Below are 24,730 nucleotides of genomic sequence, written 5' to 3' on the forward strand. Positions count from 1 at the left end.
CTGCACACAGTTACCAACAGGTTAATCCTACTGATTCTAATGAAACTTGTGTATTGGTATCAGTTGTGCAAGATTATCACTTTGCTTTATATAATCACATTAAAGAAAAGAAAACACCAGCCAAGTGCAAACATTTTTGTGCACTATTTCTATTTTGACAGATGTTCAATAAAACTTTTGAACTGCATGAGGCAGGCTCAACATCCCTGGAGCATAGGATTTTACTGTTGCTATTTTAAGCAATTGTCAGCCATTCCTGGAAACCAAACTCCCTCCACACCTCTTGACAACCATCAACACAATCACATTAGCATGAAGGCTTTTCCATGTTGGTATCTGAAGTCTCTCTTCTAGCTCAATGCATTTCTCAATGCAGACAGACATTAAACACTCACAACTTTTGCGGTTTCATCTAAAATCAGTGTTCAAATTTATTCTGCATTCAATAACAATAAAAAACATTCTGCCAAGCCACACACTGTAGAGTTCACAACTGCAGCTGCAGCACTGGGGGACTGGAGAAGACCTGCCCTGGGAGTGAGTATCTGAGCATCTGGGTGCTTGCTTGCTTGCTCCTCTGGGTTGCTGTCTCTTGAGACAGCTGAAGTCTCTGGTAAGTGCCGCAAGGACTGGGGGACCCTGCCTGACCCTGACTCCAGAGACAGGCTGCAGTCAATTTTGCAGCCTCTTGCATCAGCTCCTGGCTGGGTCAGGGAGTATAAAAGCCCAGCTACTGTTGGGCAGTGGGTCTGCCACCGGCAGGGTTGCCACCAAAGGGGATTGCCCCTTGGGGAGTCCTGATGGTAAAGGCAGTACCCCCTCTATTTTTTAAAAAAAATAATCTAGAGGAGACTGCTTGTGGGGAGGGTATATGGCGCATGCGTAGTTCCTACACAGGGTGAGAGCCTGTGCAGTGAACTGAACAATAGGAGAAAGTTGCCAGATGCCTTCAGAGTGAGAGTCTGCAACTGGCAGAAGGCTGGCCGTCCCTGGGTGTGAGACAGGGGGGGAGTAGATATGCCCTGTGTGAAAAATATTGAGTGGGTCTGACTGTTCCCAATTCTCTCAGAGGCCTACTAGGATAATTGGTTCAAGTAGGTTTTGTTGGTGAGCTCTTGTTGGGTTCATATCAGGTGTTTAGGAGGAGTCTTAGTAAGGAAGAACATGGGTGATGCCACCCCAATTTCAGTGATCATGGGTGGAGGGAAGTATAGCCATGGGGAGGTGGTGAACTACCATAGAAGATGAGGACAAGGCTATCAATGCCTTGTTCCTCACTCTCACTCCTCTCATGGGTGGGTTCCTCATTGTATGTGTTGTTGTTTAACGCCAGATCGGTACACAATAAGACCATATTCATTCATGGTTTGATCATGGATGAAGGTGCCGATTTGGTGTGCATTTCCAAGACCTGGGGGGGGTGAGCTGGGAGGAGTTGATCTGACCCAGCTTTGCCCACCTGGATACTCGGTGCAACACCAGCACAAGCTGCAGAGAGGGGGGGGAGGAGTTACTGTGGTCTACAGAACTTCCATCTCTGTCACCAGGAAACCACTCTGTCTTGGAGGTGGCTGTGAGGGCCTGCACCTGGTGTTGGGCAAAGGAGACAGTAAACTAGGGCTGCTGCTGGTATAACCATCCACCCTGCTGCCCGGCAGCTTCTCTGACTGAGCTGATGGAGGCAGTCCTGGCTGTGGTACTGGAGGAGCCCAGAACAATAGTATTGGGTTATTTCAACGCCCATGCTGAGGCTGCCTCTAGTGTTCCAGCTCGGGCCTTCATGGTCTCCATGATGACCATGGGGCTGTCTCAAGTTGTCACTGGCCCGATGCATAGGGCAGGGCACACCCTCGACTTGGGTTTTACTCCAGATGGGGGAAGGGGTGGTCTAGAGATTGAGGGGGTGGATGTTACCCCATTGTCATGGTCAGACCACTTACTGGTGAAGTTTAGACTTATGGTTCCAATGCTCCCCTGCAGGAGTGGTGGACAGATTAAGATGGTCCACCCCCGGAAACTAATGGAATCCACTGGATTCCTGAATGCCCTGGGGGAGTTCCCAGTAGATAGAGAAGGTGACCCTAATGAAGCCCTTGTCATGCTATGGAACAGCAAGATGCGTTGGGCTCTTGACACAGTTGCTCCTGAGTGCTCTCTCCGGCATTGTGGAACCCAGTTTGCACCCTGGTACACCAGTGAGCTAAGGGCAATGAAACAGGCTGGACGACGGCTAGAGTGCAAGTGGCGAAAGATGTGTTGTGAGAATGAATGGGCGTGAGTAAAACATCATAACCTGGCCTACTGTGTGGCAGAGAAGAAGGCCCACTTCTCTGCCTCCATCGCATCCTCAACTAGCTGTCCAGTGGGGCTTTTCCATATTGTCAGGAGTCTGTTGACATCAACTCCAGGAAATGGAGTTTTAGACCCTTCAGAGACCCACTGTGAACTGTCTGCAAGGCACTTTGAGGGTAAAGTTGCTCGCCTCCATAGCAATCTTGATGCCTCATCCACATCTACTGTAGTCCCCAGTGAGGTGTCCAGTGCAACGTCTGCTGCAACTTCTTCTAACTAGTTTCAGTTGATGTGGCCTGATGACATAGACAAGGTGCTTGTGATGATGTGACCAGCAATGTGTCCTCTCAACCCTTGACCTTCTTGGCCATAATATCCTTCTGGGCCGACTTGGTAAGATGGGTATTGGAGGCACTGCTTTGCAGTTGTTCCGATCCTATCTCCAGGGTCATTTTCAGAGAATAGCATTGGGCTATTGCATTTCGGCCCCCTGGAAGTTGTGCTGTGCCACAGGGTACCATCTTGTCCCCTGTGCTGTTTAGCATCTATATGAAGCTCTTGGGAGCAGTCATCAGGAGATTTGGGGTAAGGTGTCAGCAGTACGCTGATGATACCCAGCTCTATTTCTCTGTACATCTGAATTGGGAGAGGCCATAACAACAACAACAAACTGCCTTGTCAGCCCTTAATATAGATTGACCAAAACAAACTGCCAAAAATGTTTAAGTCCACAGAAAGATTGTAACTAATTCTGAAATGTATTTAACAAATAGCAGTGTATACTATGTACACAGCAAGATCATCCTCACTTGATTTAAATATATTACTATGGCAGAGGCAACAGTAATGTTCATTTGCATGGCACTCTATGAACTGTTTTGATTCAGGAAAGTCATTTCTCATATTAATGGAGAAACTGAGTCATAGGACCACCAGTAGCACAAATCACTAAGACCATTACACAGCTACATCTTAAACCAATCCCACAGCATCATCAAGGACAGTAACTGTTTATGAGGATAATGAAATGAAACAAAGGCTGGACCTAGACAATAGTTTTATCAGAGAGCTGAAGGCTTTTGGAAAGAATGGTAATTGCTTCCGGTGCGAATGCTAATTCCACTTTTGCTTCTTGTAAACAGATTTTGCATTGTTTCATAAACATACCAGAAGCCACAGGGAGACAAAATAAATGCATGTACCAAGGGAAATGATGCCTCTCTTAAACCATTTTAACTCTCTAAAAATAAAGCCAGAGATAGCTAGACTAGCTTGTAAGCCACATGTTGCTTTGGAACAATTCCAAAAAATTCCAGTTCTAAGAAAGAATGACTACGTTCACATGCCATGGTAAGCTGTAAACCATAGTTTACCATAAACAAGCAGCATGCTAGTGCACACCTTTCAGTTGTTCCCACTTTGCTCCTTCCCTAGCACAAGCAACAAACCATGAACCTTGGCTTACCATGTCATCCGAATTTAGGATGAAGGTTTGTTTGTGCCTTAACAAATCACAATCAGAACCCAAGCTTTGTTCTTAGCTTGCTGACTGCAGCTTCTTTTTAAAAAACAAACCACAATCCCTGTTCAACCCCCTTAGGCTTATGATCTTCAAAAGAAGACAAGAAGTAGTAATTGTGTACCACTGTACATTACATGGGATGAGATCCTTCAGAGTAATAGGAGAACTCTGCATTTGATCACGTTCTAGAATTCTTGAGTAATAGAGCAGCTGTTGGCTGGGGCTGATGGGAGTTGTAGTTCCAAACATCTAGACAGCATCAGATTGGCAAAGGCTGCACTAATCCTACCTAAACTGCATAGCAGTCCGGAATAAGCTCTTATTTCCTACCTTCAGTTCTGGTAGTGTGGAACAAAAGAACAGCCTCACAGGGTTGTGGAAATTAAAAGAGAGGAAATGCCTATAAAGCACTTTTGCATACTGGTATTAATTATGACACTATCATCTTTTCAGCGCCAAGTTAAAACCTTTCTCTTCTCTGAGGCATTTTAATCTTAGTTAAATGTTTGTAACTTGGTTTTAGATTGTGTAGTTTTTATATGCTTGTTGTATCAGATTCTGTAATTTTGTTGTATTTTATGTTAACCGCCCAGAGAGCTATTGCTAGTCGGGCGGTATATAAGTTTAAGAAATAAATAAATAAAATAAATAATAAGAATAACTTCATGTCAAAATACAATGACTGGCTTTAGAAGACTGCACTTTTCAGTTTAATTCCAGGAATTAAAAACCACTGGCTCGCAGCTGATTAGACAAACGTATTTTCAACATAAAATATTAATTCTCAGTAATATAGGTTCCTTCAAACAAGGAGATGCTTACCATTCCCTTATGCCTTTAAGGCTATAATCTCAAACACACTTAGGCTGCAATCCAACACTTGTCTATTCAGATGTAAACTCTATTGGATTCAGTGGGACTTACTCCCAGGTAAGTGTGTATTTGATTGCAGCCTATGTAGGGAGAAGGCTCCATTGAACACAGTGGAACTTACTTCTTTGTAACTACCCCACAGTGGTCATGCATCCTTCTTTACAACCTTCTATTTCAAGGCTACCCGTTCCAAGTCTGGTTCAAAGATAGAGGCTGCACACACATCATACATTTAAAGCACATTATTTCCCCCAAATAATCCTGGGACCTGTCCTTTTGTTAAGGGTGCTGGGAGCTGGAGCTGTGAGAAGGGTAAACTACACTTCTCAGGATTCTCTGGGGGACATAATGTGCTTTAAAGGTATGGCATGTACACAGAATCATAAGAAGGGAGAGCAAGGGCCTTGAGGTAATCCATCAACAGTAAGCGCCTGGAGAGTAGACGCAGCAGGCACACAGACCACGTGACCACAGTCTTCCCCACCCCACTATGGTGACATGAACTGTATTTCTATTTAAATTAGAGTGATTATTTCTAAATTTGAATCGATACATATAAATTAGCAAGTGCACATTTTATGCAAATATCTTCTCTTGCCCTGTTGTCACCCTAAAGCATACATAGGATTGCAGTGCAAATCTTGAACTGATACCTTCCCATACAAGGTTCTACACAAGGAAAACTCCATAGCCATGGTGTGTTGCAAACTCAGACTAAATGCTTATGGTCAGACTAACAGTCTTGTCTGGCCCTGGATTATGAGTTGCAAGTTTTATTTTGGCAGATTGTTCAGTGTTTTCGTATCCATCTTGTTTTGTTTCTAAAACTGTTGATAGATGAAAAGTTTCTTTTAAAAAAATATTCTGGAGGCTGTGAGAGCTCAGTTTTTAGCAGTCAAGAATTCATAGACCACTAACATGAAAAGATCAGGGTACTGCAAAGAATTTTTTTTATCTATTGGACAACAGAGATGCACTGCTCCCCTATCTGACAGTTGGAGCACGCACACCTTATGAAAATGGCTTAATCAGAAACTGCCAACAAGCAGTTGGTACACAAATGAACAGAAGAAGAGCCTGCTGGATCAGGCCAATTGCTCATCTAGTCCAGCATCCTGATCTCACAGTGACCAGCCAAACGCCTATCGGAAGCCAACAAGCAGGACCTCAACACAAGAGCGCTCTCCCCTCCTGCGGTTTCTGGCAACTGTTATTCAGAAGCATACTGCCTCTGACAGGGGAGGTAGAACATAGCCTTGAGCCTCCATGAATTTGCCTAATCCTCTTTTAAAGCCATCCAAGCTGGTGGCCATCACTACTTCTTGTGTGCGTCAATTCCACAGTTTAACTATACACTGTGTGAAAAAGTACTTTCTTTTGTTTGCCCTGAGCCTTCCAACATAGCATCATGAGAGAGGTGGGAAAGCTTTTGTCTATCCGCTTTCTCCACATAATGCATAATTTTACACACCTCTATCCTGTCTCCTCTTTCTTACTTTTTCTCTAAACTAAAAAGCCCCAAATGTTGTAACCTTTCTTCATTCGGGAGCTGCCCCATCTCCTTGATCATTTTGATTGCCCTTTTCTTAACCTTTTCCAGCTCATTTTTGAGGTGAGGCAATCAGAACTGTACATGGTATTCCAAAAAATGTAATTGCACCATCGATTTGCATAATAGTATTATGATATTGGCAGTTTTATTTTCAATTCTTTTTCTAATGATCCCTAGCAAGGATTTTGTCTTTTTCACAGCTGCCACACACTGGATCGACATCTTCTTCATTGAGTTATCCACTATGATCCCAAAGTCTTGTTCCTGGTCAGTCACCACCAGTTCAGACCCCATGAGCATTTATGTGAAATTTAAGGTTTTTTGCCACAATGTGCATCACATTACACTTGTCTACATGGAATTGCATTTGCCATATTCATGGGGGCTGCACACACACTATGCATTTAAAGCACATCCCACTTCAAAGAATCCTGGGAACTGTTGTTTGTTAAGGGTGCTGGGAACTATAGCTCTGTGAGGCATAAACTACAGTTCCCATGATTCTTTTTTGGGGTATTTTAAATGTGTTTAGAGAGATGCTTTTGGAACTCTTCACAAGCTCTTTTGGTTTTAACCACCCTGAACAATTTGGTATCCATAGTTAATCAAGACTATAATGCACAGTACAGGGAACAGACAAGTGTATTATGAAAATAAATCTCTAGAAGAAATATCCTAAAATAAAAAAAAACTATAATTTAAAGAGAAGAATGAAGGATCTTACAAAGTCACACATTCTCTCAAAAGGCATAGAAATAATAAATTAAGGCATGGAAATGGTAACTTAAGGCTCATGATGATGTTCACACTACGCGACCGATAAAGATGTTGTACAATCTCACATAACCTGGCTTCATGCACCAACACTTGCCATGGTCCTTTTCCTCTGTTAATCTGGGCCCTGCTAAACACGCATAATCAGCAGCTATGGTGAGTTTAAAGCACACAGTAGAACAGCCATGATAGAAGATGGATGTCACTGACTTTTTATATAAGCTGCTTAGAATCTTGTGCTGGATTTCAGTGATAGCTAAGACTTTGGAAGCCTGATAAGAGTAGCAGAAAAACAGTCATGACGCCAAAACAGAAGTGAAAACATAACAAGTTTTGGAAACCATTTGGGGCTGGGGGGGCAGGTGTTTTTTTCCTTCCTTCTTCTTCCCTGATGCTTGCTATCTGCTCTGCTTCATGTGCTTCGCCCGGGTAAAGGCCATAAGGCCTGGCCTACTGCCTCAGGATTGGTAACTATAATTTTTACAATCTAATATGCTAGGGCTACAGCCGTACTACCCTGAACACACCCAATCCCATCTGATCTCACAAGCTAAGCAGGGTCAGGCCTGGTTAGTACTTGGATGGGAGACCACCTGGGAATACCAGGTGCTGTAGGCTTAGAGAAAGGCAATGGTAAACCACCTTTGAATACCTCTTACCATGAAAACCCTATGAATATATCCAAAAGATTCATAGGGTCACCATAAGTCGTAATCGACTTGAAGGCATATAACAACAACAACATGCTAGGAAATTCAGAACTTGTACTTTACAACTAGATTAGCTGGAGGAAGTTAGGAGGTTACGTTACTCTGATTGCTCTGTCAATGCTATTTATTAGTTTATACCATTAATTAGCCTGTGCAATTTATATCACATCGCTTTAAATCTCACAGATTTCATATTATGGAATTTATTTTATTTTCTATAGTTTGCTTTATTTTCTTGACATTTCATAATACCATTAAGCTTTATACACCAATAAACAGAGTAATTTCAATGACAATCTTGAATCTATGGTTAGTTATGCTTTACTCTCTGTTCCACTAGGTTGCTGCTGAGCAAATTTGAACTCTGATTGTAGAACCCAAACACTGTTAGTGCATTGGCCAGGTCTTGGCATGATATGCACTAGCCTTTATTGGATCCCCAAATTAACAGGGGCAATACAATACATGGTGGCACCTTGCTGTGGTCTAAACTCTTACTTCCTCAAATACTTTTGGAGGGGTTGGAACAATGGTACAGATTAGTAGTGATGGATTATGGTCACTTCCAGACAACCTGTTTATTCAGCATTCATCCTAATTTATTTGCACAAAATCTGTGGGGAGGTTAGACGATGTAGGCTATTTATTGACCTTTCATTCTAGTTTGTTTGCAGGGAGATTATATGACATTGCATCTAGCAAGTGTTATCCCACACTTTCCCGTGCATCTTACCATCACTTCCCTTATCACAAAAAGCCCATGGGGGGTTATTGTGCAAGAATATCAAGTGAACTTTAATTTGTTGTTGTTGTTATATGCCTTCAAGTAAATTAAAATTTATGGTGACCCTGTGGATCGGCAAACTCCAATAGCATCTGTTATAAACCACCCTGTTCAGATCTTGTAAGTTCAGGTCTGTGACTTCCTTGATGGAATCAATCCATCTCTTGTTTGGCCTTCCTCTTTTTCTATTCCCTTCTATTTTTCCCAGCATTATTGTCTTTTCTAGTGAATCATGTCTTCTCATTATGTGTCCAAAGTATGATAACCTCAGTTTCATCATTTTAGCTTCTAGTGGTAATTCTGGTTTAATTTGATCTAACACCCAATTATTTGTCTTTTTCGCAGTCCATAGTATGCGCAAAGCTCTCTTCCTACACCACATTTCAAATGTGTTGATTTTTCTCTTATCCACTTTTTTCACTGCCCAACTTTCACATCCATACATAGAGATGGGGAATACCATGGTCTGAATGATCCTGACTTTAGTGTTCAGTGATACATCTTTGCATTGGAGGACCTTTTCTAGTTCTCTCACAGCTGCCCTCCCCACAGTCCTAGCCTTCTTCTGATTCTTGACTATAGTCTCCATTTAGGTTAATGACTTTGCCAAAGTATTGATAAGTTCAATGTCCTCGTTGTCAACTTTAAAGTTACATAACTCTCCTCTTGTCATTACTTTAGTCTTTTTGATGTTGAGCTGTAGTCCTGCTTTTGTGCTTTCCTCTTTAACTTTCATTAGCATTCGTTTCAAATCATTACTGGTTTCTGCTAGTCGTATGGTATCGTCTGCATATCTTAAATTATTGATATTTCTCCCTCCAATTTTCACACCTCCTTCATCTTGGTCCAATCCCGCTTTCCGTATGATATGTTCTGCGTATAGATTATAAAATAGCGTGATAAAATACACCCGTCTCACACCCTTTCCGATTGGGAACCAATCAGTTTCTCCATACTCTGTCCTTACAGTAGCCTCTTGTGTAGAGTATAGGTTGTGCATCAGGACAATCAGATGCTGTGGCATCCCCATTTCTTTTAAAGCATTCCATACTTTTTCATGATCTACACAGTCAAAGGCTTTGCTGTAATCTATCAAGCACATGTTGATTTTCTTCTGAAATTCCTTGCTCCATTCCATTATCCAACGTATGTTTGCAAAATGATCTTTGGTACCTCTTCCCTTTCTAAATCCAGCTTGGACATCTGGCATTTCTCGCTCCATATATGGTAAGAGCCTTTGTTGTAGAATCTTAAGTATTACTTTACTTGCATGGGATATTAAGGCAATAGTTCGATAATTACTGCATTCCCTGTGATCCCCTTTCTTTGGAATTGGGATGTATATGGAACGCTTCCAGTCTGTGGGCCATTATTTAGTTTTCCATATTTGTTGACACACTTTTGTCAAAATTTAGACAGATTCAGTCTCAATACCTTGTAGGACCCTATTGGTATGCCATCTGTTCCTGGTGATTTGTTTCTTCCAAGTATTTTAAGAGCAGCTTTCAACTCACATTCTAAAATTTCTGGTTCTTCATCATACGGTTCCTCCGTGAATGAATCTGTCATCCTTGCATCTCTCTTATACAGTTCTTCAGTGTATTGCTTCCATCTTCCTTTTATTTTATCTCGGTCAGTCACTGTGCTCCCCTGTTGACCTGAATTTCCCAGTATGTGATTGAATCCTACTCCAAAATAGCAACAAATCTGGACATAGCCTATAAGGAAAGAGGAAGTTTGACAAATGCATGACGTAAAAAAGGAGACAAGATTGGAAGTAAATGAGGATTGAAGCATGTGCCAGTATTGTAATAGAGCAACATGAAAATCACAAAGAGAAAGGAGCGGTAAGTCTCCTGCTGATGAATCAAAACACATTGTAGGACTACTGATATAGAACTGGCCATTGCAAAAGTCTGGCTCTGTTTAAAATGATTTTTTAAAAATGCTTATAATTTATAAGCAGAGTCAAGTGTGGAAAGATAATACCTAAATTTTGGGGCCATCCATACCTAACCTCAAAATCCACGTTCTCCATACTGTATTCGGTTGGTGGCCTTGAGATCCATAAATGTTCTGTTTGTGCTGGGATTTATTTTTTAAAACCCAAATTTTCACATTCATACATGCGAGCGCTAACTTTTTTTTGTCTGACTCACTTCTGCATTAGTCACACCCCTAAGTCCTCCCCTTTAAGGTGATTTTCCCGCACTTTTCTGGAAGAGAACAAAAGAGTACATCTGACTTTTTGAATTAACGTGAATGCACAGGTTTGCCATGTTTTCAATTAAGTCTATTGATCTTTGTTTACATAATATTGCAAAATAGCTTTTTAAGTGGAAACATGATTCCTTAAACATTTGATTTTACATTTGATTGCAAAAGAGAAGTTTTTTAAAACGCAACATGACACTGTTACAGAAGCCAGACGAAGGAAGTACCCCAGTTCAGTAATGGAAGCAGGAATAAGAAAGGAGGAGGTGTGGACAGAGGGTGGGATCTAACAACATCCACCTGTAATACAAAAAAGCAGAGAAATATGTCCTCATTACAGAAGTTACAGCAGTTAACTATTGGGACAGAAAAAATAATCGGCTTATAGTAGAGTCGGGGAAGTGCGGATTTAACTAGGAGAAAGTCTGAAATGGAGGGGAACATAATATGGACACTGGTGAATTAATGGACACACAAGAGGGATAGATCGCAGATTAAAAGGAGGTATGGATGGGCCAATTGTTAGTTTCACTTTTGGATCAACATGGGTAGGACTCAGCTTTGAAGCTTAAGATAAAGTTTGGAAGAGGCTAGCTGCTGTCAGGATTAAAAGTTTAGCATTTAATAACAATATCTTAAATATTTGTATAGCATTGATCCCAGCTTTAATGAAGTGGTGTAAAAAATCAAAGCAAAAACAATGCATAACATTAACCTCTATTTTTCTAAAACACAAGGTACACTTCTAGAAGAACAAACCTTAGCTACAGCATACCTGCTTGTTCACGCTTAGGCACTATTTAGTGTTAAGTATAAACTGGACCATAATATAATAATTAGATATTTTTAAAGCTTTTAAAAAAAAATGTTTTAAAGACTTCCGGGAAGGGTGACTTAGCCTGTGCCTGCTTTTGAGACGGGCTCCTGCCTCAAAAGAAGCTTATTCAGATATATCAGTCAGTTTTTTCTTTTTTTTTGACTGATTAAACTTCTCCCGGGTAGGGAGAAACGAAGAGATTAACCTCAAAGCCTATTTTTGTTGGGACGACCAGATCTCATTAATTTATGGGACGAGGTCCAGCCGACGAAGGTGGGACGGATTTTCAACAGCAAGCTCTATCTGATAAAGCGAACGTTCACCTTATCTTCTAAGAGAGAACGCACTAACAGGCAAGCACCCTTCTTTCTATATTTTTCTTTTACTTGACTTAAATTGTTGCTGTTTAAAAGAGATTTGCCAGATTGATCGGTTTTTGACATCTCACTGGGGAGCCATAACTTCTCTCTGCTACGCACTAATTAATAGCTTATCTCTGTTTTTGTTGCAAAAAGCTGTCCTGGATTTGCATTCTAAAGATATACACAGAAGAGGGATTTCTATTCCAGATTTTTATTTTGAAGAATATTATATTGTCTGAGACTACTCTCTTTTTGGTCTATTTTATTTTGACGAATCTGTTTTCTGACGACTGCCATTAATTGTTTCGATCCTGGGAACTGCATTTTGTTTACTTAACTATGGAGAGATAAGGCTGTCTGCTCTGTTTATACTGTGATGTCACCAAGTTTGGAGTATTAACCCAATTGTTGCTGAAATAAGAAGTGGTTTTCCTATATTTTTCTTTTAAAATGGCAATTAAGAAAGTGGCTGAGAATCTGGAAATAACTATGTTTCAGAAAATAATGGATGAGATTGAGATAACGAAACAAAACCTGCGACAGGGTTGTAAGGAGCTGAAAATTGAATTGAGTAAAATGACGCAGGAGATTAAAGATATAGGGGTCCCTGTGAGAGAGGTGACCCTGGAAGGGGTCCCTGTGAGAGAGGAGACCCCGGAGATTGGAACAAACGTGGAACAGGAAAAAGATTTGGAGTCTATGGACTTTAGAAATAAAATCTATTGTTTGGAGACACAGGAGATTAAAGACATAGGGGTCCTTGTGAGAGAGGAGACCCTGGAGACTGGAACAGGGGTCCCTGTGAGAGAGGAGACCCTGGAGACTGGAACAGGGGTCCCTGTGAGAGAGGAGACCCCGGAGATTGGAACAAACGTGGAACAGGAAAAAGATTTGGAGTCTATGGACTTTAGAAATAAAATCTATTGTTTGGAACTCAATGTTATCTCTGAAGAAATTAATGAAGATTCTAGAGATAAAGTTATCAATGGCATGGATAATCTTCTGGACTGGAATGATGTGATGGAGCCCAATATAGAGGAAATCTATGGAATTAACTGCAGCCATGTGACAATGGAAAAACTTTCAAGAGATGACCCAGTGTATTTTGAAAAAAAGAACAGAGATATGATTTTACAGCAGTATTTCAGCAACCTATTCAGAATGGATGGCAAGAAAATATTTGGGATAGAGGTAATTCCCATCAGACTCTTACTATATGACTATGGCTTTGACAGCAAGATTATTATGGAATACTGATAATGGAAGATTGGATACTGAAATTACTGGACTTAACAAGACTACTGAAGATGGAAGATGGAAAATGGAACTAATAGGGATAATAGAACAATGGCTACTGAAATTACTGAACCTAACAGATTCTGATGTGATGGATTAATTGAAATGTTTATTTTGACTATGGTTATGACAATAAGATTATCATAATTAGTAATGAGATGGGTTAATCGATATGCTTATCTGGAAAAAAAAAATTGATAGATATATTTCTTAAAGAATTGAAACCTCTCTTTGACTTTTTGTGGAAAGAATAAAGTAATGTTTATGAGATTTGATGATTAAGTAAGATAACTATTGGAGGAAAGTGATTTTATAATATGACTTAAGAGACAGGATTGTTATATATTATAGACTTATAACTGATCTGATCTTTGACAAATGGGAAGTCAATATTTTACTCTTTATTTTTTATTTTTATTTTTATTTTTATTTTTTTATTTTTTTTTTTTTTGTTTAACTATTTTTGATTTTGTTTTTTGTCTTTGAATGTTTTATGATTTTGTCTTGTATGTTTTATGAAAATTTGAATAAAAATTATTGAAAAAAAAATGTTTTAAAGAAGTTTTGTTTTAATATGTTTTTAAGGATGTGATATATTTTGAATGAATGAATCTTTATTGTTCAGAGCCATAGGCCACCACAATTAAACAGGCATAAAAAATACAAAATACATATTAAAACAGATCATATTACAATAAAACACAGTTCTTTAGCATAAAATGGAAGAGCAGCAGTACAGTTCAAATAAAATTTGATATATTTTAAAATCTGTTTTTATGATATTTCTAGAATGTTTTTAGTGCTTTTGTTTGCCGCCCTGAGCTCCTGCTGGGAGGAAGGGCAGGATATAAATCTAATAAATAATAAATAAATAATTAAAATCAACAATAGACAGCATTCATTGTTTCATACAAGAGTGCCTCCAAACTGTCACAATTTTGCAGTAGGGATTCAAGTGCATACCCAAAATCGAAATATGTGCAATTAAAATGGATTAAAGCTACCCGTTACTTTAGCACAACAAATCATCTTTTTTGGGGGAGGGACATTTTTTGTGGGGGGTTTTGCAGTTAGGAAAGTGGCAGGGAATTGCCCTGAAAGGTGCAAGATGAATGACTAAAGTGAAAACATATAAACACCCTACAAGCAAAGTAGGATGGCTGTTAATTATCATATCACTGCCCTGCGAACCAATCAGAACGAATGCTCAATAAAGACCAGACATAGCCTAACCTCTGCATAAGCGTTGTTCAAATAAATCAGAGTGAATGTCAATGAACAGGTCATCTGGAGAAGCCCCAAGTCTGCATGGGCTGAGGATAGCTTTGGATGTTCCAGAAAAGCAGAGAAGGCAGAAGACCGCTAGGATCATTTGTGCTTTCTCTCCCCCAGTTTAAGAGTAACATTTAAAGTACATAATGAGGATTTTTTTTCTGAGCTGGCATCACACCTTTATTGATTGATTGATTGATATCCCGCCCTTTCTTCCATTAGGAGCCCATCCTTCCATGTGCTGCTGTAAGTGTGTTTCATGGAGCAGCATACATGATACATATACAAACCAGAGGTAGAGAAGAACTAATTTAACTCCCACTAAGACTTCTATAAACTCATTTAGGGTCCCCATACATTCAGCCTCAGCCATTTCTGAGGTCCATGTCAAACATAATAGGATTTCTAAGGGACATGGCCAAAGTCACAGCTTAAGACAGTTCCCTAGATGAGAAAAGCACTACTCAAGACTACTTGGAGATTCAGGAGGCTGATGGTTGAGATTGATACAACAGACTAAAGTCCACTTCAGCAGCACTTTCTAGGGCAGCCTTTCCCAACCAGTGTGCCTCCAGATGTTGTTGGACCACAACTCCCATCAGCCTCAGCCAGCATTGCCAATGGTCAGGAAAGATGGGAATTGTGGTCCAACAACGTCTGGAGGCACACTGGTTGGGAAAGGCTGTTCTAGGGCAATTCAATAAGAAAAAAAGCTGCAGCTGAAAGAAGGGCAAGATGAGAATTCCCTTCAAACTTCCCCTTGCTGTTCTGCCTGCCCAATGGAAAGAGAGCAACAGAGGCTTCTCCTCTGCTCTTTTTCATAGGGGGATTTGTTCTAAACAGGGATTTGTTCCTTTGTTTGTGTAATAAGAATGCATAAGAAGGGAAAAGGCAGGTAGAAACATATCAAATAGATATTTGCTCCAAGTAGCAGCTGTTATATAATAGTCCATCATCTCCTTACATACAGTCCAACCTTCAGATGCTCCCTCTCTCTTCTCTTGGATCAAAGAAACTCTGTTGCAGACCTGTTTTAAAGCCTTCCCAGGGAGCTGTAACGTAACCCTATTTAATAAACCTGGGTGGCACTTTTTCTGGCACGCACCAAGGTAGCTCAAACATCGACAAACCATGGTTTATTGTGATGGGAATGACCTACAGTGAGCCTCAGGCTTGTACACTCCCCACTTCTCCTCCAACATAGCTTTGTTTCTGTTTTGATTAACCGCAGTTCAGCATTGCATCCAAACTGTAGTGTGGCTAACCATAATTATGGTTTGTTGCAACAATCCAGTTCCATAACTCATGATTTGAAGTTTGCTTGTTACAAACAGACTATAAATAAGATTAAACACAATTTATTGACTTTAGATGAAATGACAAGTTATGGCTAATCTAAAATGGAGGCAAAAGCTTCCTATCTACTCTTACAGGCATGCAAGAGGAGAGGGGGGAAGAGTGCAAGCCTGAGGCTCATTATGGCTTATTTCCATCATGATAAACCACAGTTTATGGTGATGTCCAAACTGGCCCACAGAGGTTTGTTAAAAAAAATACATGTCCAGTCTTGATGTGAGTCATTTGGATACTCATAATCTGAAACTAGGGAGAGAATTGGGGCCAAACTAGAGAAGATGCCATTCAAGGAATTAGTGATTGTATGAATGGCTTTTTAAAGTGAATAACAGGTGTAGGGGCCCAATACAGATTGAGATTCTGTCATGGGGGATAACAGGTCTCCCTTTGTCACCACACCTAGGCTGAGATCCTGATCTGGATCCATGTTGGCCATTTTCATTGGGAAAAATTCCATTGGCTTGAATGGAAGCTTTTCTTCCAAAGCTACTAGCAGATGCCCCACTAATCAGGACCACAACATTGGGCAAATAGCTAAAGCTCCCATACCCCTATGCCAAGGTCCTGATCCAGACTGAGTTTCCTGCCATTATTTTTTAAAAAAACACATTAACTCAGTTGCTCATTGTATGAATGGTGCCTTGCTTAATGTGGCCCTTAAGTAGTTCTCTGCTGGAAAAATATGCAAGTCAAACAGGCCTGTTCCATTCTCCACTTTGCTTTTCAAACCAGTACCATTCAATTATGGATTCTCTTTGAAAACATTTTTTGTTATTATTAGTAATACTTCACATAGAAGTTGACCAGAGCTTGTACGTAATTCATTACAAAAAACAAATTACTTGTAATTTATTACTTTTTTGAGGAACGAGTGGAGAATTCCTTTACTTTTTGCTTATAATAGAATGAGGAGTAATTTTATTACTTTTGAGGAGTAATTGTAATGTTTCCAGCATTACATTTGGGCATTACTTGGGGGGGGGAGCAGGGGAAGTCTGCTGCTCCTCTGATTTGTGGATGAAAACCATATGTCTCGAATTGGGCTTCTGTGCAGCATTGCTCTTTCCTTGTGCTCTGTGGATGGGTAGGAGGCAATGAGGGAGGAGATGGGAGAGCGAGACGGGGTGGAGTAGAGAAAACAATTGTTTAAAAAAATGGACAGTGGTAGAGAAGAACAGAGTGGAGGAAGGAGCCAGAGGACAAGAATATGGATAAAGGAGGAGGCAGCAGCAGAATGGAGATAAAAAACTGTGGAGGTGAAAGATCTCTCTCTCTCTCTCTCTCTCGTGTGTGTGTGTGTGTGTCCCTTAGTTAGTGGCAGGGCAGGGTCCGGGAGGTGGTTGAGTGAGAGAGATTACGCTTGCTGGCTGAGTGTGTGTGTATGTGGGGGGGCTGCACTTGATTTGACATGCAAAGATCTAAGTAGTGGCCTCTGCCTCCCTCCCTCCCTTACCAGCGGAGAGATCACCACTGCTATCCTATGGATAAAAAGAATTATTCTATTACCTCTGTGTTTGTGTGTGTTTATTTTTAATGTTGTTTTAGGCAACTTAAGTGTGCAGCTGCCAAGGCCAGCACTTTGTAGGCACTCTAGTTTTTTTTAAAGTAACTTAAGTGTAATTGTAGTGATTACTTTTGAGTAACGGTAAACTAATCAATTCCTTTCAGAACAATTGTAATGGTAATTTATTCCTTTTGGGGGCCATGTAACAGTAATTGTAATTTATTCCTTTTTAAAAGTAATCTTCCAAGCTCTGAACTTGACAGGGACTGTGAGGAGTGAATTTCTTTGTACATGGCAATGCTCTAAGAATATTCAATGCACCATTTTCACCTAATACAAGCTTGGGCTTCCTACCAAGCAAAAAAGAAAAAAGTTATGTAGCAAGGCATATTGGAATGGTAAAAACAACAAAATAGTCGAAAAGTCTTGCAAGGGGTTCAAAGCAAAGCTCTTTTAATACAACTCCTTCAAGTCATGAGTTATCATGATTAAAATACAACAGGGATATTAAATGCAAAGTAATGCTGACAACATTTATCTTGTAATTTGTTAAGTTTTCATTACATACTGAGATTTCGATGCCCAGCTTTCAATATATGGAACAATACAACACTATACAATATACTGTCATTTGCCTTACTTATATTCTGGATTTTAACACACTTAATATGAATGTTAATTTTTTGCTGTTTCATACTCTGTGTTGAGAATGTGAAATGCACATTGTAAATTAAAGAATAGTTAATGAAAAGTTACATAAGCTGCTAGCTGAAAGGCAGACAAGGTCAAGGTCAACTATGGTAAATTTTAATCCATTTTGTTCTTCATATGCACAAATGAATATCCTTCAGAAGGACCTTGCACATTTCTGTAAACTTAAACACAATATGAAACTTTCTCACAGTACTAATGGACTTAAGCATTCAGAAGCAGTCTTAGAGCCAGAGAAGTTCTCCGTGTCTATGAAGAAACATAATAGCACGTGCCAAGAGAAGCACAACAATCTTACACTGGCATATGCACAACATGTAGCCTAGGACATGGGTTCCCAAATTGTGGACTGTGGACTACCAGTGGTCTTGTCTACAAACTTCATTCAGGTGGTGCATGGCGTGTCCACATTCAATACTCACATTGATCTTTAATTGTATTTTTATTGCTTCTTGTATTTCTTATATTGTTTTGATTGTATTATAATTTGAATTGGAATGCAAATTGTAATACAATAAAATACTATATAAGAAATAAAAGTAGTAATAAAAACACAATTAAAAACTATACAGCATCTTTTGTTGTTGTTGTTGTTATGTGCCTTCAAGTCGATAGCAGAGTGCATTACAATTGCTACAACAAGCAGAAAAACCAGCAGAGTGGTCTGCCAAGACCCTCAGCAATTTTCAAGCAGTCTGTGGGGAAAAGGAATATTGTACAGCAATTCCACACAGCAATTCCTGTAGCAAGGCCTGTCATTTTTAATAATTTACAAAGGGTGTAGATTTAGAACTCTGGCATCATGCAGTAAGTAACCTGACAATATGCTTTCATCTCCACAGCATCCTTTCATCCCAGAGCACTTTACATGCTAATGCATCTTGCATAAACGGATCACTTCGTCCAGCCATAGGCACATACATCTTTGAGGAGATAGCATTCTAGCTGTAGAATAATAGTTATAGATCAAGATAGGAAACTTATGATGATGATCTAGATTAGATTTTTTTATCTGACCTTTTGCCATGAGCTCCTAGGGCAGGTTACAACCATTTTAAAAGCCAGCATTAAAACAAATGAAGCCACATGCATTGATTAGTGGGTATTCAAGGAATCCTAATACTAACTTCCTCCATTTATGATAGTTAATAGTACCTTAGTACTATAGTTAAAGTACCTGGGGAGAAAATGAAGGCATAATTCACACAATGGGATTGTAAACCGACAGAGCGATCATATACTCAAATTATGCTGGGGAGGATGATGCACCATCACCATACTGATGGAACAGCCATTGCACTGAATGTCTGGTCAGCCAGGGAAGGGAAATGTAAAACAAACAATACGGAAAATTGTAAAATGGAAAAACAATGGAAAAATTACAGACACATCTACACTGCCAATGCCCACTAATCAGGGACCACACCAGCAATGTCATCTATATGCAACATGGACATGAAGAGAGCCAACCAACACAGGCCAAAGCAGGAGCATGTCCGACACATCATCACCACATCCCCAACATGCAATATACACAGAAAACTAGGCAGCAGCCACTGGCAGCCAAGGAAGCCTGGCGGTGCTATATGTTAAAGCATCAGGAGACTGCTGTTTCAAATCCCCCTATGGGCAAAACACTTTACCTCTCTCCTATCCCAATAGAATTTTGTGCAATTGTTTTGTGCAAAGTGCTCCCTTTGCACATAAAATGTCATTTCTTTTCATTTCCCTGGTCTCCCTATGTGATGTTTATTTACTGATGGTGATAGCTATGATTGGGTGCCAAGTTATGCCATATTTTCTGCACTGTAGTGGCAGCTTGGGCAGGGCAATCAACACTGAAGGGAAATTTCCTGTGCCAGGTCTGGAGTGGTGTCAAGTTTCACTATCAGTGTGGCTGTGAACTGAATGGGTATGTGATCTCACATGTGTGCCTCTCCGCTGCCCCACCCACAATTCCACCCCATTTTAGCCATTTCATGGGCCTCTTTTCATTGGCAGAACAGCTCCACATGCAGACTATTCTGCCTTTCACCAGCTCATCTGTCATGGAACCAGTGGGTTTTATGTTCACCAGTGTAGAGAGGCTTCCGCCAAATCCTATGGCCCCTCAACCAGCATATATTCAGTACAGGACTGCACCCTGAGGCTCTGACTTATTTTGTTAATTTTAAAGTTCTAAATATGGATTTGTTTTATAGAATTTGTTAATTGCAGCAAAATCATATTAGCAAAGCAGTGAAAAATTCCTGCCCTGTTTCAGAGGAGCCAAGAAAGTTATTTGATATAGCAGAGGTAGAAACTTTTACATCTCTTGTACATTTGCAACTAATTATTTCACGGATAAAATTCAGGACTCCTGTTTATAAAAGACTGGAATACAATTTCAGTTAACATCCATATTTCTTTAAAAAAAGGTGGGGGGAGACTATAGTGCTCTTATCCCTGTAACACCAGAAAACAGGTTCCTGTGCAAATAAACTCTTCAAATTGTGACCCTTTAATGGCATGCATAAAACAAACAACAACAAACAACAAAGTGGCAAGCATACTCCAGATTAATCCAACTGGGATTATTCCAAACAATTCCAGTTGGACTCAGGATTTAGCAAATTTTGGAATAAACTACCATAAATTGGTTTAAGATAGCTGGTATCTTCAGCCACACAGTACTGAGAAGCAGCCACCTTTTGCCTACAAAAGCAAACACCTTCCTCTGTCTACCTTTCTCCTATTCTCTAATGTAGTTCCTAAGAATCTTCAGACTGCACGCAATTCCATAAATAGCAACCAGCTCTGACCCAGGCCTCCACAGCATGCAAGGGAGAGACAAAGTGGTTTGATACTACCAAGCAACCATAAAGCATCAGTCTTGTGAAAGAACCAGAAAGTTAAAGCCCATAAAAGAGCTGATTTTTCTAGACATTTTCAGAGTTAAAGCCTTAGCACCAAATCCTAGAGAATACCAACTCCAGCCATCAATACTAGAGATTACATCATAGTCACCTCCAAGGCTCTCCTTCTGCAAGACCTCTTTTGTTATCAGGTTTGTGTTATTCTCCATTTTCTCTCTGAATAGGTAATACTATCCATTCAGATGGAGTTGCAAGGATACAGAAAAAATGGGTTTGTTATGCTATTTATACAAATTCCTAGGAAAGTCTTTTTTTTCTGAAACAAGTGTTCCTTGGGTGTCCTTTTTTATTTTATTTTATTTTGCTTCAAGAAAGGCCTCCTTAACAATTTCCATTAACTGTAATAGTTATATAAAATGAAATCAAACACCTATTATGCTTTCTTATATGCCTGACTTTGTAGTTACCTTAAATAGAAATTGTTCCTTCTTTAAGAGTACTCTTGAATTTTGCCCTGAGTTTTTCAAGAAGCTCTCATCTGAGCCCACATAAATCTCTGTGATTTTGTCCCTACCTACCACCACAGTATTCCTGAAGGGATGGCCTGAGAAGATGGGAAGATCCAATGTTAAGTAGGAAAGGGGGCTATAGATGCATTCAAGTTGCAGGTTCTTTAGAATCCCCACCCCCATGTGAAGGCTTAAACTACCCTGTCCACACACACAGCCAAACGTATGCTATCCGCAGCTGCAAGACTAGCGTTTCTCAGTGGCTAAAGAACCTGGCATCTTTGCACCATCTCATTTGTGTTCTAGCCTCCAAGGTTTCTCTCACCACTTTCTCTTCTGCCACCCTACCATCATGCTATTTTGCTATAATTTAACTCCATGAAAAATGTTTGATTGAAGGCCAAACAGCAAGTCCTGTTATAAAGTATGTATGTGTATGACCATAGCTTTTTGGCGAGAGGGGGGAGCTGCTGTAATATCTATAGCCTTTAGAATCATCATCTAGAAACATCCCCCCCATCTACTTTCCGAAAATACTTTAGATCATTATTCAGGTTAACTTTTGTCAGTAATTCTCTGAGGACTAGCAGCAGATTTGGCCTTGGGAACAGTAAGTGCCTTTTGCTCCATGACAGCTGGTTCTCTTTATTTTTGGAGGAGGGGAGAACATTGGGCTGGCAGCTTGAGCTTGTGTCCTAGACTCAGAGAAACGCTTAGCCAGCAAATTAGCCCTGACAAAGAAGTTAATATTGTCACTTCAGCAAGATTTCCTTTCCCCTCCCTCATACCTTACCTCCCCCAGAAATCTCTGCATTCCAAAGTTCTGGAAGCAGAAAGCCTAAACAATAGAGATGTGGTAGTACAGAGCTCTAGGAACAGGAAAGGTAAAAGAAAGAGTGGATGTAAAATCTGCCTGGAATAAGGGGTTTGCTATGCTACTCCCATTTCATCATACTGCACCTCACACAGACACAGTAGAAAATGGAAAGCAAACTGTTTTCCTGCTACTGATAACACAAAGCAAGATTAAGAGAGGTCAGTAGTGTAGGCTCAATGGCACCTCAAGATTAACTACGCCAACAATTACATGACTGTTTTCTCTTCTCATCTTGCATCCAACAAACTAGGCCCTTGCGAATTCACGTATTTTAAATGGTTTTATATTTTATTATATCTGTGGATACAGTGGTTGCCACTGTGGGATGGCAACTTCCACCTCACACGTTCCACCCTCCTGCCCTAGGAGCCTTCAGAAGGGAGCTGCGGACAGAGCAGCTGTGAGGGGGTTACAGGCCTTTTGAGCCTTGATATAAAAGAGAGATTGCTAGGTACTAATGCCATCAGCTTTGGGGGCAGTTTGGGATATTATTAATTGACCTATTGGTAAATATTATGCTCAGTAAACTTTCTTCTGCTATATCTTAAATGAATTGTTAATTGTTGTATTGTTAGCATTACGCTGTAGTGGTGTTATAATTTTTATTATGTATTATGGTTACTGTACAATACCCTCCACCATCCCCCCTGGCTAGCAGGGCTACAGCAGAGAACCTGCCATGCTGCAGCTCTCCAGCCCCTCCTGGGATTGCTCTATCCAACTATGACTATTTGGATTGTAGTTGAATCAGATTTATGTATATATGTTATTTGCTTTGTGGAGCTTGTTCCTCAAAAAGCAGACTATATATCCTTTAAATAAGCATGTCATGAAATGCATGTGTTTTGGGGTTACGGCAATATACTTGAAGGAGTCATGGTAAAGCCCTCAGGGGCATGCCTTGCTTTTGACTCCTGGCCAGTAATCTGAATGATGTTCTTGCCTATCCTTTCATGACTAAAGAGTGGGTCACAACTCAAGATTCTTCTGTGGATGTAGGTGAAGATAATAAATATATATTTATTTTACAAACACTTGAATTCTATTAACATACTTATTATATCATGACCCCATATATGTAAACTGCTTTAAGTTCAGCTTAATAACGTAACCATAATTAAACATAATGGATGTCTCCTGACAGTTCAGTCAAAGCTAGCAGGAATAAGGTGCCCTAACCCTTCTCTCTGAACACACCATAGCCTGCCATTTCTCATTCTATCCACGAATAATCAGTTTCAACATGCAAATATGCAAATACATGCTAATATGTATATCTCAGTTTTTCCAAGACCAATTCTCTGTATGTTGAGACTTTATCAAGAAATATTCCTATATATCATAGATACCTACTTGGAGGTAGTCTTACAGTTAATAAATATGTCCAATAGCCACTAATATTGGCAATTAGTTTACCTTTTGATTAAGCTTTCCTACTACTTGGCAATGCCAAGAGTAGACAGGGATTCTTCTAGTACATTTGGACCAGCAGTTAACAGCGCAATAATTCACACAGGCTTGTGTTGATTGGAGGTATCAGGCATGCTAATTTGGTGTATGTGAAGCTGACAAATCCCTCCATTGTCAGAGTGCATACCATGAACTAGAATCCATACTAAAAAAGGGCACAGGGGGTGCACACACACATACACACACACACATGTTGGTTTTTACCATTTGGCATCACAGCATTTCTAGTCCACGCGTTCTTGTCCTTGAGAAATTCCAACTCCTTGTGCATAACTAACTTTCTGATACAAGACAGCTGCATCTTTGAATAGCCAGCCACGTAGTTAGTTATGGAGTGTCTATCACTTTCTACAGAGGACATTCTTGTTCCACATTTTTACATTAAAATACTGTGCTTACAGGAGCTAGAGCTACAGAATCCCTATATAGTTCTAGGCTTTTTATTTATTTAATAGATTTAAATACCCTATCAGGTGGGTTCAAAATCTATTAAATAATAATAAAAAGATTCAAGTGATTATGCCAATATCAAGACTCTTTAGAAGTCGTTTTGAAATCATGACCTGAATAGGATATGCCAAAACCTGAGGACAGAATGAAATATAACAATTCTGTAAGATACAAGCTTAATTTGCCTTTCATTAAATCAGAACAGGCTCCTGATTCTCTTCATGAAAAATGGCCATGGCCATCAAGGATCATGATCAACTCAATGAAATGGTTTGCTTTTAAGACTCAAGAGAATGGGCTTGCGTTAGCATAGTCCTAGGCAAAAAGAGAAAAATCAGATTTTGAGAGACTCCTAATTGAAGACTCCTGGTTGAGATTAAGAAATATGGCTCTTAGATTCAAGTATGAGGGAAAGAGTGCAAGTGTAATACAGAAATAGGCTTTTTTTCTTCTCAGATAAAAGCAGGTAGGCCCTGATTTCAGCCTTTGTGAAGGATATCACTAAAACAACAGGGGTTTTTCCCCGCCCT

At 39.9% G+C, this 24,730-nt stretch overlaps 1 protein-coding gene and 1 non-coding gene across 5 annotated transcripts in view; one reads left to right on the plus strand and one right to left on the minus strand.

Moving 5' to 3' along the window:
- The window catches only part of SPTB (spectrin beta, erythrocytic), a 167,540-nt gene that overhangs the window by 120,235 nt on the left and 22,575 nt on the right, over positions 1–24,730 (minus strand). The gene's annotated exons all lie outside the window — the stretch shown is intronic.
- Positions 7,513–7,631, plus strand: LOC133378672 (5S ribosomal RNA). The gene has a single exon (XR_009761104.1). It is a non-coding gene; the product is annotated as a 5S ribosomal RNA (ribosomal RNA).

Source organism: Rhineura floridana, chromosome 2 (genome assembly GCF_030035675.1).
Source record: "Rhineura floridana isolate rRhiFlo1 chromosome 2, rRhiFlo1.hap2, whole genome shotgun sequence".
NCBI lineage: Eukaryota > Metazoa > Chordata > Lepidosauria > Squamata > Rhineuridae > Rhineura > Rhineura floridana.